This window comes from Bidens hawaiensis, unplaced genomic scaffold (assembly GCF_021521415.1).
Source record: "Bidens hawaiensis isolate Kalapana, Puna unplaced genomic scaffold, B.hawaiensis_p1.1 tig00034283_1, whole genome shotgun sequence".
Taxonomy (NCBI): Eukaryota; Viridiplantae; Streptophyta; class Magnoliopsida; order Asterales; family Asteraceae; genus Bidens; species Bidens hawaiensis.
The window spans coordinates 117,814-132,360 of NW_027495932.1; the positions used below are offsets into that span (position 1 = coordinate 117,814).

At 33.6% G+C, this 14,547-nt stretch overlaps 1 pseudogene; it reads right to left on the bottom strand.

Annotated features, from left to right (window-relative positions):
- Positions 1-3,160: 3,160 nt before the first annotated feature.
- Positions 3,161-12,913, bottom strand: LOC143586052 (mitogen-activated protein kinase kinase kinase 20-like; annotated as a pseudogene).
- Between the last annotated feature and the right edge of the window lie 1,634 nt (positions 12,914-14,547).

Consider the following 14,547-nt stretch of genomic DNA (forward strand, 5'->3'; position numbering starts at 1 on the left):
TAATATGCATAACTATCAAAGATGCTAGGCGCATAGGCCTCGCCTTGGGCCTGAGCAAAAAATAAAAGCACACCACAATAGCAATTAAAAGCATATTATATATTAGGAAAATAGTACTGTTCTTCAAGTATCAGGGTTTTTCTTGATATTCTATTATTTATATAGTGAACCTAACAAGATATCTAGTAGACAGGTGAGGCCTATAGCTGGCAAAACAAGCAGAGCCGGCAAGATAGCAGGTTAGAAGAGGTTTGTTTAGAAAATGGTCAGTTTGGTTCGCAAGTTTTGAAAACAAGGCATGAGGGTCGAAACGCTGTGTTTATAAAAATGATCAATTAATGAAAGAGGAAAGATACATGTGACTTCATATGGCATATATCATACTATATCCTCTAATCATTCATCAATGAAAAATATACAAATGAAGACTCAACCGAAAAAAACCGAAGACTGTTAATATTTTGATTTTTTGAATAACCGATTTTCCGGTTTGGTTTTGGTTAACCATTTTTTAATAACCGAAGAAAACCGAACCGAATCAATTAACCAAGACTTTTACCCGTAGAATCATCTTCTTCTAATGATATTATGTTATAATACTTGAAAATGATATTTATCAAACATTCTTAGACCATTGTATTCTTGATCGTGGATATTTCATTCCATTAGTAACATATATCAATTCGTTTCAAATGAAACTGGTAAAAGTTTCAACAAATAAAGAAACTAGAACAATCCTTGCTATTCAACTTAGATGTGCGTGGTTTTCAATAAATTAAAAGGAAATCAAAAGTCGATAGATATACTTGTAAATTGTAATTGTAATTGTAATTGTAATTGTAATTGCAGGCGAGTGAAGTTAGGTAAAATCTAAGTACATATCTTCCAACATTTTTGCTAGATAACAACAAGTGATTAACCTCCGGAAATGTGAAGATGATCGACTGCTTTGATGCAAAAAATAAGTAGAGCGGTGAAGTGAAGTCTGACCGTGAGATCGATGATGGTCTAGGTTTTGTTTGTCAAAATGTTTATAAGTTATAAGCAGGTGAAAATAAGCAATCCCAATTCCCAAGCATCTCCTATGTAAAATATTTGGGCCTAGGAGCTTTAAACTTACGGTTCAGTTTAGTTCGGTTTTTAATTGATTTGGCTTCAAACCAATTAATGAAAACTTAATAAAGGTGCTCATTCCAGGTTTTTAATTATTTGGTTTGAAGCTAGCCTCGTTTTGGGTCAAGAATGGGCACCTCTATTAAGTTTTCATTATTTGGTTTGAAGTATAGGTGCAGTTCGGTTCGGTTTTTAAATAATTCGGTTTCAAACCGAATAATAAAAACTTAATAGAGGTGCCCAATCCGGATTTTGGGTTAATAGACTCACAAGTTTGTTAAACAAAAAAGTCAATTAATAGAGGTGCCCATTCCCGATTTTGACTTCTTCACAAGTTTGTTAAACAAAAAAGTCAATTAATGTAATATTCGGCTACAACTTAGCTGGCATTGGTTTTTGAAGCTATTTGTGTAATCAAATCAAATTTTGATTTTTGTTATAGCAAGTTATGGTCAGATTGATATTCCCACACGAAACTAATATGCGGAGATTGCAATAAATGGTGTGCGGTAAACTTAAAAGTTAAAATGTATTATCAAGGTTATATGTAGGTTTTGAGTGATTGTTGCTGAAAGTTTGTTAACATTGTAGATTTAAGTGATTTATAACATCTTTTATGAATGATCTTGTGTACATTGTTTTGGCAAAACAAAATGAGTGTTGTGGAATTGGTAAGAGAGCTTAATGCTATTTCACATTTTCTTTGTTAGCAAATAAGACATACAATTTGACTTTTGACTTTGTCACATTCTTTGACAGATGTTAGATCATTAGTGAAGGTTATTGGATATCAAGAACAGAGAATACTAACTGGAAAAATTTCCAATTCTAACTATTATAAGCCCTATATAACGGCTAACAAACTATTTACATATTACACCAAAAGTTTGGAATTAGTACAATCTGGTGCTTTAACTTTCCTACAAAACCCCCCCTTAATTCCAAACCTTTTCCAAGCTTACCTTAGTCAAGCTGTCTGCTTTTTGTTGATTTCCACATACAAACTCTACTTATATAATATCAGATCACTTTCAATACATTCTATAATGCAGTGGTACCTTGTATTGACATGCTTGCTTCTTCCATGAAAACTAGATTTCTCATGAGTGCAATAGTATATTATAATCAACTAGCAATGTAACAGTCTTCTTTAATTGTCTCCTCATACTTCCTGCAATAAACCTTGCTGCCAAACAGCTTCACAAGCTGCTGCAGTAGTACTGTAGTAGCCATGAACTCTGCTTCACAGCTTGACAATGCAAGTATGCAACCGCAATGGCATAGTGGTGGGGTGGTGGACTGGTGGTGACGATGGCGGAGATGATGGTAGGTGGTGGCTGCCATGGTGGCGAGAAGAGGGGAGAGCTAGGGTGTTTTTGACTTTTTTGCCAACTATTTAAATCCAATTTTTCCTTTTTATTAAATCATGCAATTTTCCTCAAAAAGATAGTTGAATACTTGAATTATACGTTTTAGACCTTTTGTCTCCTTTTTCATATGATCCGTTCGAGATAGACGCAACCCAAAAGGTTCATTCATAAGTAAATAAGTTGAAGATAATATAATGTGGTAATATGAGATCTGGTAAAAAGATATAATCAAAGGTGATAAAAATTGGAAGTAAAGAATAATATGTATCAGAAAAACAATGATCTACTAACAGAACACAATATAAAATTAGCTAGTGATAACAATGATATGATAAAAGAGTACAATTTTGGTAAATGGTAAGTCTTACAGTGTCAAGTGAGTGGTGCATTGGGGTTGAAGCAATTAAGCCAGTTGTGCATTTATGCATGATTAGATTTCTTATCCAATTACTCAAGATTCAACAATCAAAGAAAGCATAAAACTTTACAAGAATGAATGATCATAAACATAACAACACACAATCATGAAAGAGTTTTTTCAATTTCAAATTTGACCTTGCTAAAGAAACTATGTGTTGTATGTAGTATGTACCAAGATACAACATTACAACCTTTGAATACATACAGAATCATGATCCTAAGTACTTTAAATCCAACCATCAATGTTGCTACAATCTCTAGGATATGGTAATTAATCTTACTAGAAATCTCAGCACTTCATGCAATCTAGCCTTTATATTTTCTTCATTTGGAGTAACATGCACATCTTCTTCATAGCTAATAATCGATTCATCTGAACAAGAAGGCAACCACAACTCATCATCTTCTTCTTCATCATCATAGAAAGATAACATTGACGGCGTTATGTTATTTATGTCAAAAACCTCGTGTGATTCTTCATCATCGCGTAACCCTTTTAAGAAAGGATGATTCAGCAACATGTTAGCGTTTAATCTGCACATAACCTTTTTGCACAAACAATGTTTCAAAAAACTCTTCCCTTCTGCAGATATGCTGCTGGAAACAGAAATCAAATCAATTTCGTCACCAATACGAGTTAACATCTCTTCAACACCCAAATCTCGATTCGAAAACCATAGCGGTTTCCCAGTCAACATCTCAAAAACGATACACCCGAACGCCCAAATATCAGCAGGCTGTTGTTGAACACCATTAATCAAAGCTTCTGGTGATAAGTACATAGGGGTACCCTTTCCATAACCGTTCTTCTTGATCTATTTCGTCCTCTTCGCGAATCCGAAATCCCCAATTTTAGCAATAAAATCACCAGTTTTCGCATAATTCGCTACAAGCAATACATTCTGTGGTTTCAAAACACAATGAACAAACCCTAGCCTGTGAATGTGACTCAATCCACGAAGCACCGATCGTGCATGTCGTCGCACATCCAACTCCGGCAACCCTACGCCATTCGAGTTCTTGATGAGGTCAGCAAGGGTTCCACCAGAGCCATACTCCAACAACAAATAGTACACCATCTGGCCTTCATCTCCCGTCGTAACTTCTTCCCCAAAACACTTGATGGCATTCGAACAACCGCGAATATTATCCAAAACCTGTTTCTCCTTTTGAATGGAACCCGAAGCGGAGACATCTGCAGACTTCACTGCCATAACCGGTGGATACAAGCTGTATCTCGACTTGACGTTGGCAACGAAAACACGACCGAAACTGCCTTTACCGATCACTGGACCTCTGAACCACGCAACACCATCGCCATACTGTTGATCAGTTTCTATAATCGATGAGATAATGTAAACAAGGAAATATGTAATACCTGTTAATCCAGTGATGTTTGAGATTGACATCTTCTTAATCTGATCGAGTTCCCCTTTAGGGTGTATGGTTAGGATGGAGATTAGGTGTTCTTGATGAACACGATTTGAGGGAGAGAGGTAGGGGATGATTCTTATGGTGTTATTATTCATCATTAGTTATTAACCTCTCTAATAAGCTCTCTATATATACACCCAAGGGGAAACCCTATTAATGTTAGTAAGGGTAATTCCGTCCATCAAGGATTTACCAGTTATAAACATAAGGTTATTTAGGTCAATGATCAATAATAAGATAAATAATTATAAGGGCCATATATAAAATATATATAAAATATATATTTATTCTAACATTCTCCCACTTGGCCTAGTAATTATTTATTATGAGCATTAGATTAGTCTGATCAGAGGTTAATACTCATTTTAGTTCTAAACCCAAATTACAGCAGAGAAATACAGTCGTTGAATCAATATTCGACTCAGGACCCCCATTAATCATACTACAACTCAAATTTAAAACCTAACTTTAGGATCAAATTGACAAATAAGCCCTTACCGTTGATTTGTATAATTAGTGTCTATACGTCTTTAGGCATGCATGAACGTATTTAGAGACAAAACAAATTTTCAACGTATGAGGAAAAATTAATAATTAATCATTCATAGTACGATACGCAGTTGCGCTTGGTCATTGGTAAAACCCGTCTCTATTATTGGCCATTTAGGAGACTTATGGGTGACAGACCTTTAATTAGTGGATCCATAAGCATATCATGAATGCATTCGATACAAAAGTTTAGTTTCCTCTATTTGTTCTTAAGTCATAAGCGAACAATAATTTAGACTTGTATCGAATTCTAATGCAGCTCCGCTTGAACTGTTACTGTTCAAGAAATAAGGGTAGCTGACTTTATCACAATAAGTCTTCAATATTGGATTTATATGAAGTTAATAAATTATGAGTCAACTGATAAAGTTTTCCAACAACATTTAGTGACACGTTGCGTTATGATCAGCAACATATTATGTCATTATAACTTAGGTCGTTGTTATCAGTTAGTTAGGACTCCTTCATGAGATAGTAATGTCTGCTGACATAAGGATATACCCAGAAGTTGACAAAGTTAGAATATTAGTAGTCAACCGTTTTTTAGTTCTCACTTCTTCTTCTTTAAATTATTGTGTCTCGTTTCTTAGAGATATTGTGATATTTTATCAGATGCTTCACAATAGAAATAATTAGTCTAGTGTTTAGCAATGTGACCAATATCTAAACGAGTATAGATTTGAACCTTCTTAAGGCATCTAATTAATGATGCATAAGGAAATAATCTCATTTATCCTATTAGCCTCTAAAAGAGAGCAATATTGTATGTTACAAGTGTAAGGACCCGTTTCATGTAAAACATATAAAACTAATGAGTCTATCTCGGTGTATTTTGATAACTATTAAATAAGAGGTATCTCCGAGATTGATTAGGTCAAGATATGCGTTAACAATACTTTGACTCATGTAACATATACTTGTCAAAAGAATGCCATCTATATAAGGACAAGTTTACATTAGTTGCTCCCACTCATCTTGAGGTAGGTAAATCAATCCACTTAGTTCTTGATGAAGAGAGTTGCATTATGATTTCATTATTGATTCTTGCATCAACCCATACATGGATTTTATTGACTTACAAACTAAGTGTTCTTAACCTTCAGTTTAGAACTTACAGGTTATTTTACGAACATGTAGGCCAGTGTTAGGGAAAGTTGTTTTAATGTTCATGTAATGTAGCTCTAAATTATTATAAGCTACTAGAACAGTGATGATCCTCAAAGTAACCTTTTGTAAGACAAGGAACTAGGTTCTTTGATAATTTATTCCCTCTTGAGTATACCTTTATCAATCAATCATACCTTTAGTGTATTAACGTTATTCATTCAGATTTAGTTTAGTAATGACTACCTTTTAGGTAATTCAACCAAATCCCAAACGTTATACTATTTTAGAAGATTGATTGATACTAATGGTTTAATTAGAAGAGGTAGGATCATTAAACCTTCCAAAATCCATTTAATCTTTAGTCAGGTAGGGTACATAATCATCAAAGTTAGTAGGCCTTTGAGACCTAGATGACCTCCTGAGTTGATTATTGGGTTTATAAGGAGTTTCATATTTTCAGGTATATTAGGAGCAATATTAGTTTCTAAGTATGTAAGAGTTGGTGCAGTATGGTGTACAAGAGGTGTAATCGGAGTTAAAGTAAGCGACAATCTCTCCCCCCGCGTCTTGTACTTAGCCAAGTTATGATAAGGACTTTTACTGCTCCTACTGACCTTAGAAATATGTAAGAATTCAGCATGCTTAGGGTCAACATCAGAAGACCAATAAATTCTAATTGAGGATTATATTAATTAGTCTTGGTAAGAAATCTAAGTTTTCCCATATTTAGGTATCCAACAAAATTTGTTAGGAGTAGCATTAAATGTTAAGGAGACAAGATATAATGGAGCAGTGTCTTATACAAGGGATGTTTTATGAGGTAGATTAAGTTGTTTCTCCCCCATCTCTTGCATATAAGGACACTCAGTGCTCCCACTGATCTTTTAGGCCTCTAAAACTCCATACAAGTTTTGGCGATTCATGTCATAGGAAACTTTCATACAGTTTAGACTTGATTTCCTTATTGTCCATATTTCATAAGAAATTTTAAGGACATATTTAGAAGGAATACTGATAAGTATATATGAATTGATTTCTTTAAAGAACTTGTCCAGTAGGAAACAGATTAGATACAAGTTGATATTCTTCTAAGCTCCACTAATAGCAGTGAATTTTAACTTATGGTGGACCTCACTTACTCCCTTTATCCAGTTTATATTTAGGGCATTTAACACATGCTTTCAAATCACTAAGAATGAGATTTAATGGCAATTCATCCTTTGTCAACCGAGTCATGATTTCTCATGAAAATTTTGGTCTTAATGGATGAAGTACGTAAGTCTCATTTATCTTTTGTTAAATTCTCATTTCTATGATAACAAAAGGTTGTGAAATTTGTAGCATCGCTTAGTTTTATCTTATAAGGTTTCTATTCAGATAATAACGACCGATAATATGATAGTTTTAGTTAGTAGTGACTTTGTTTTGGTCATTTAAAACCTTATAACTGTCAAAATGTAGCTTTAGTATTGATACTAAATTCTGAGTAAACTCTAGAATGTTTAAGGTATCATAAAGCTTAATACAAAACAGCTTTTATGGTTCTTACAACCTTAACATTAAATGAGTCACTGACTCTCATCTTAATTATTATCGATTTCTGATAAGGAAACGTATAAAACTAAACTCAACTAACATGTGTTAATAGGGATATTAATATTAGTGGAGTTAAATATCATTAATTGGTAACTACCTTTCTTAGCCAACTGTTCCCTTGAGGTATGGATAGTCTCTTTGCTCGTGCCTAGTCTAATGGCATGATTTTGCAGTGAGACTTTCCCTTTGAGAACTTAGAGCTGGAAGCAGTACTTGTATTTTGTTTCAAGACTTTAGAACTATCCTCTTTTAAGATTTAGTGGTAATAAGGTGAATAACATTTGATTTTCAATTTTAGGCATTCCTTTTCCTGTACATATATTGCTAGCAACACACTCAGTTTCCTTTAGTACTTCTGAGTGTTATAGTTGATTCTTAAGGCATCTAATTGTACTGGTGGAAAAGTAATACACTGAAAAGACTTCATTAAGTTCCATGTATAAGCTCTCAGTTTATGGGTCATGGAATTAAATATTAGGATGTATTCACAAATGCCAATTAACCTTTTTATTTAGAATTAGAGTGTTTTGCATGCATCTTAGGAATTGTTTTGATTCTATTATTTCCATAGAAAAAAAAAACGTTAGTCTTAGGAATTTTAGAATCCGTAATTGCTCACCTGATAGGAATCATGTAAGGAGTTCTTGATTATCATAAGAGACATATTTATTTATCCCACTGATTATGCTCAAGTGTTTTTCTGTAATACTTTTATCAGAATGAGCAGTAAGAATTTCAAGTCTTTAAGGATAATCAAGACTCAAAAGGGCAAATTTTATAAGACCCTTTTAGAAGCAAAACTCTTCTTAGGTTTTGTAATAAGAGTGGATGATTTAGGTTTGAGATTCAAACTTTATAGAAGAATTTTAGAGTGATTTATGTTATGGGTAATCTAATAAGGCAGACTGAAATTAGGATCATTAATGAAGGATCATTAATGTAAGGATCATTATGAAGATGTGATAATTTTAAGTATAACACCAAAATTAATTTTATTATACTTAAATAAAATAGATCACCGTTGGGCAGAAAATGTATTATTTAAGTATAAAATTCTTGTGCGAAAATAATTGTAACAAATCACCGTTGGGCAGAATTGGAACAATCAAGTTGTTATGCACAAGGTAAGTTTGCAATACATAAATGTAACAAATCACCGTTGGGCAGAATTGAGACATTTAAGGTATTTAAGGCAAAGTTAATGTCATTTGAGTATCTAGCAATTTTAGGATACTCATCTTTTAGATGACTATGCTTAGTTAGACTAAAACAACTTTGTTAAGCTACCACATCACCATTGGGCAGAAGTGAACTCATGAAGTGTTGTTTAAGTTAAGCAAAACTAAAGTCATGCGAATGTCTGATAATGTTAGGACATACACTTTTAAGTGACATACTTAATTAGACTTAAATAACAATATTAGGTTACACATCACCGTTGGGCAGAAGTGTTATTTAAGTTAAGTAATTTAACGGAGCAGGGCCCCTTAATCAGTTAGGTTATATATAAGGGTTTCTGATCATTTCGCAACATGTAAGATATAAGTAAAGTTGCGATTTCTTCGAAGTGATGTTGCGAATTTGGTTAGGGGATTTTAGATGTTGCGAACAGTGCAGTCATAAGTAATGTTGCGATTGATGTTTTATAAGAGATGTTGCGAATGATGTTGTTATGAGAGATGTTGCGAATGGAGTTGTTGTGATGTAATCAGCATTGTTGCGATTTAAAGCACTCGCAACATAATTGTTGCGATTAAGAGTACTCGCAACATCCTGTGATTTTATGGGCTGATCGCAACATCAATAGGTAATACTCGCAACATCTTGCAAAATTAGCTCGTCGCAACATCTTAAGTAATACTCGCAACATCTTAAGGTTCGCAACATTAGTGACTTTTCGCAACATATGTCCCTTCGCAACATTCTGTGATGCTAGGTTCTGATCGCAACATAATTAGTGGATATTCGCAACATGTTACTCGCAAGATAATATGTAATTCTCGCAACATCATGCGATTTCGCAACATTTCATTTGTTGCGATTAGAGTCCAGTTGTTGTGAATAGATGCCTTGATTCGCAATATTAGCAGAATTCGAAAAGAATAATCAACCTGATAACCTTTTCCTAATTTTAAGGGATTTGGGAGATTCTGTTATAAAGTTTTAGATTATCTCAAAATTTAATAAGATTTCAAAATTATATCTTTTATCTTATTTAAAAGATTTTGAAATTAAACTTAGAGATAATATTATCTCTTTAAAGTTTTAGATTATCTCTAATTTTAATAAGATTTCAAAATTATATCTTTTATTTTATATTAAAGATTTTGAAATTAAACTTAGAGATAATATTATTTCTTTAAAGTTTTAGATTATCTCTAATTTTAATAAGATTTCAAAATTATATCTTTTATTTTATTTAAAAGATTTTGAAATTAAACTTAGAGATAATATTATCTCTTTAACAGATTTCATTTTCCCAAGTTAATCCTAATTAAGGTTAGTTTTTTAAAATTATGATGTTCTTCAAGAACATCTTCGAAAAAAACAAGAACAGTTTCAAGAATTTTACGAAACTGTTTTCGATTATATTATCAGATTTAATACTGGAATCGAAATCTGAAAGTTTTGTAAAACAGATTTCGAAAATAATCAGGTTTTTATAATGAACAGGTTTTAATCAGACCTAACAATTCGTTAGAAGTAATACGAACATCAGATCCAATCAGTTTTATGATGATGATCAAAACCGTAAACATAAGGGTTTTAATCAAAAACTCGTTTCCTATTTTAATTCCAGTTTTTATGGACATCGAAGAAACTGATTAATCAACATCATGCTCTGATACCACATGTTGATCAGTTTCTATAATCGATGAGATAATGTGAACAAGGAAATATGTAATACCTGTTAATCCAGTGATGTTTGAGATTGACATCTTCTTAATCTGATCGAGTTCCCCTTTAGGGTGTATGGTTAGGATGGAGATTAGGTGTTCTTGATGAACACGATTTGAGGGAGAGAGGTAGGGGATGATTCTTATGGTGTTATTATTCATCATTAGTTATTAACCTCTCTAATAAGCTCTCTATATATACACCCAAGGGGAAACCCTATTAATGTTAGTAAGGGTAATTCCGTCCATCAAGGATTTACCAGTTATAAACATAAGGTTATTTAGGTCAATGATCAATAATAAGATAAATAATTATAAGGGTCATATATAAAATATATATAAAATATATATTTATTCTAACACATACATCTTCTTCCAATCTTCTTGCTTACTTCTCTTCCCTTCGTAAACATTTTCTTCAACGAACAATCTTCTTTTCGTCTTCGATTCCATGGCGTGTAAAACTTAGGGTTTTTGCTTCAAATTAGGAGAATATATTGTATGTTGTGCAGTGGTTGTGTATCTGTGCGTTTATAAACGCATGGAATAACGGTTAGTTTTTGTTTATGAAACTTGGCGGTCACGTTTTCTCGAATTTTATGAAAATGTAATTAAGAAAATGACTATATTACGATTAGTATTTGAAAGTTAAAAGAAAAACGTTAAGATCGGAAATATAAGATAATATTTCAAATTTGGTAAGTTACGTGTTATAAGATCACAAGTACGTGTTCCACATGGTTAAAAAGAACAAATATTTCAATTTTTCTCTTAATGACCAAGTTAAGACAGCTTATTTTCATTCATGGGTTAGAGTTAAGCAAGAGAATCCGTTACAAGGGATCATTATTCTCGGCGGTCAAGTTATTATGGTACATAATATATGTCTACTGAATGTACACGTATAATTATAAGTATGTTAAGCCGTTAAGGAATGATAGTCTTTAAAAAGGTGATTAGAAGAGTTTGAGTATGTGCATGTTGCTAGCTAAAAGCGTGGAAAATGTCCATCACCATGTTTTGTTAATAGGCATATTTAGTTACACATGTTATGTTTAGATTCAGCAGTCATGCTAATAACATGATTCCTCATCATATCTAAAAAAAAAAGGCTAACTTGTCACATACGTTGATTATCTCATATAAGACTGCTCGGGTACTCAATATTGGGTTTGAAAAGAAAAAAGGAAATAAAATATAAGAAAAATAAATTAAAAGATGGGTGGGTAGTCAGGAACATGATGGATTACCCGGATGTCCCGGGTTCGAATCCTGATTCCGACCGGATTTTACCAGAGCATTAAAACATGTCGTGTCTTCGGGCGGGGTGAGCCAACTGGGTTTTACTGGGAACGCCAAGCCAAACTCGTATGCCAGCGTGGATCCGGATCATGTCAACATAGTTGGCCTGAGTGGGGTGGCGGGACACGACGTGTTCGCGCAGTAAGATAACTTAACTGTGAAAGTCATCGTTTGAAAAAAATAATCCTGGGGTAAAGAAAAGTTAGCATTGATTACATGTCAATAGAGGAGTAGAGATTTAAGAATTTTTATTATTAGGAAATGGTAAATTTGTAAATACGCATTGATGAGTAGTCACGGACTAACGTCAACGTCCCACGGTTCTAGCGAGTGGCATATTAGCTTTTGATGTAGTATTAATCGAAATGCCTATATATATCTTACTTCTTTTATTAGACTTGATCGGGTTTTACACGGTTCTTGCCATTGTAGTATTAATCGAAATGCCTATATATATCCCACGGTTCTTGCCATTGTGCATAAAATCATAATAGACTTGATCGGGTTTTACACCTCCTAACTCAAGTCAATAATTATTCTAATTTGTCATTCGATCTAAAAATAACTCAATTAACTTACAATGATATTGATGACATACAAATCATAAAATAAATAAATTATATAAAATAATTACACCTTAAAATAGTTCTCATACTAATATATGAAAAATATATATATAAACTAAAACCATAATTGTCATATATAAGTTTTTTTGTTATACTAACTTTTTCATTTATTTATTTGCTTGTAATTTCTAGGCATGTGAGTGGTGTTAGCCACATATATCTTTTACTTATAATTAAGACAGAATTACAAATTTTGTCCTTTAAAATAAGACGAATTACGGTTCGTGTCCTTTTCTAAGTTTCCTTGCAGGCAGTGTACTTTAAACTTTTTTTTCTACACGTTATGTCCTTTACGCTAACTGGGTTAGAAAAACTCAGTTAAATGCCCTCACGTGAGGCGCATGTGAGGGCATTTTTGTCTTTTCACCTGTACCTGCAAACACCATCATCAATCACCATCATCAATCTCACCAACCAATTCTCCATCACAGGCTAAGAAAAATCCACCCTAAACACCCCCGCCGGACTCACCACCACCACCACCGGAATCAATAGCCATGAGTGGTGGCCGGAAAACCGACTGTAGCCGCTGCTGTACACCCCCTAAACACCCCCGCCGTAGATGCTGCCGTACTGGCGGCCGGAAAAACCGACTGTGACCACCATCGTAGGATTCAGATCTTAACCCAAGCCTCAATCACTAGTTTAACAACCTAGCTTCCGGTGGGGTCCAGATTTTGAACCAACTGTTCATCACCTCTAGTACATGGAATGGTTGTTGGTTTATTGAATTTATGTGTTTATAAGCAGCTAGGGTCTGATGGTTACTAGCAGTGGCCGGTGGAGAAGCGGATTTGGGGGTAGGTGAACAGTGACCGCACCGGCGACGACAGTGGTCTTGGTGGGTTTTTTCAATCTTCTTGTGTGGACTTTGTTACCTTCTCACCATTTACTCTTCCCTTTGTTTAATTTACCAGCATCTAACAACCCGGAGCCATACAATCTCGCCGGAAAAAAAGCCCCAAATTTCAAACCCTAGTTCCGATTAAGCGGAACCCTAGTGACAAATCTACAGAATTCACAACTTTTAACAGAAAAAAACAAAATCAAACAACAAAAACCATTGTGATTTGTTTGGAAATTTGTTGTCTTGAATCCAAAAGGGTTTATTTTCTTGAATCTATTATGATGTTGGTTTTGTACTGTGTTTGTATTCAGTATGTTGCTCTTGAGAAAGGTTTGCAAGATGATGAGATTGAAGTGCTGGTGGTGAAAGGGGATCATTTTGAAGTCAATTCTTCAACGTCTTTAAAGCATGAGCCTGTTGCTGTTGTAATAAATCCTTTCACGGATCAGTTGCAATTGCTGGAAGAACAACAAACTTTGTTGGATGTTGCTAAAACTTCTGCTCAGGAGGAACTGGTAAGCTCTCTTTAACATAACTAAATTATAAACATACAGAATAGTATTTAGTTAAGCAAAACAATTCAAGGAGGTTTTGCAGGTGATTGATGATGGTGATTGATGATGGTGTTTGCAGGTACAGGTGAAAAGACAAAAATGCCCTCACATGCGCCTCACGTGAGGGCATTTAACTGAGTTTTTCTAACCCAGTTAGCGTAAAGGACATAACGTGTAGAAAAAAAAAGTTTAAAGTACACCGCCTGCAAGGAAACTTAGAAAAGGACACGAACCGTAATTCGTCTTATTTTAAAGGACAAAATTTGTAATTCTGTCTATAATTAAAAGGGAGAATGTTTATGTACATTTTAATTTTAACATGAGAACGTAGAAAATAATATCAATTTATAAAAAAAAATAAGTACGTAAGAAACAATACCAACTACAATATTATTTTACATAAACAATGATTTATAATAACAACGAAAAGAACCTAAAAATTACAACAAAAGAATCAAAATCAAGAAAAAAATAATTACAACAAATACCAACAAATACTTATAACAACAACTTGAAAACATCTAATAATAACAATAAAATATAAATCAGCAAATCGTTATAACGTCTCATAATGGAAAATTAGCAAAGACAAAACGTAACATCAAACACCTATAAAAATAAATCTAATAATAACTTTAAATTGGTTCTCACCGTTTACATGTTAAGAATGAAATATATTTAATCCTGATTCTAATTAGAAGATTGTAGGCTTGCACAACAGTAACTTAAAAT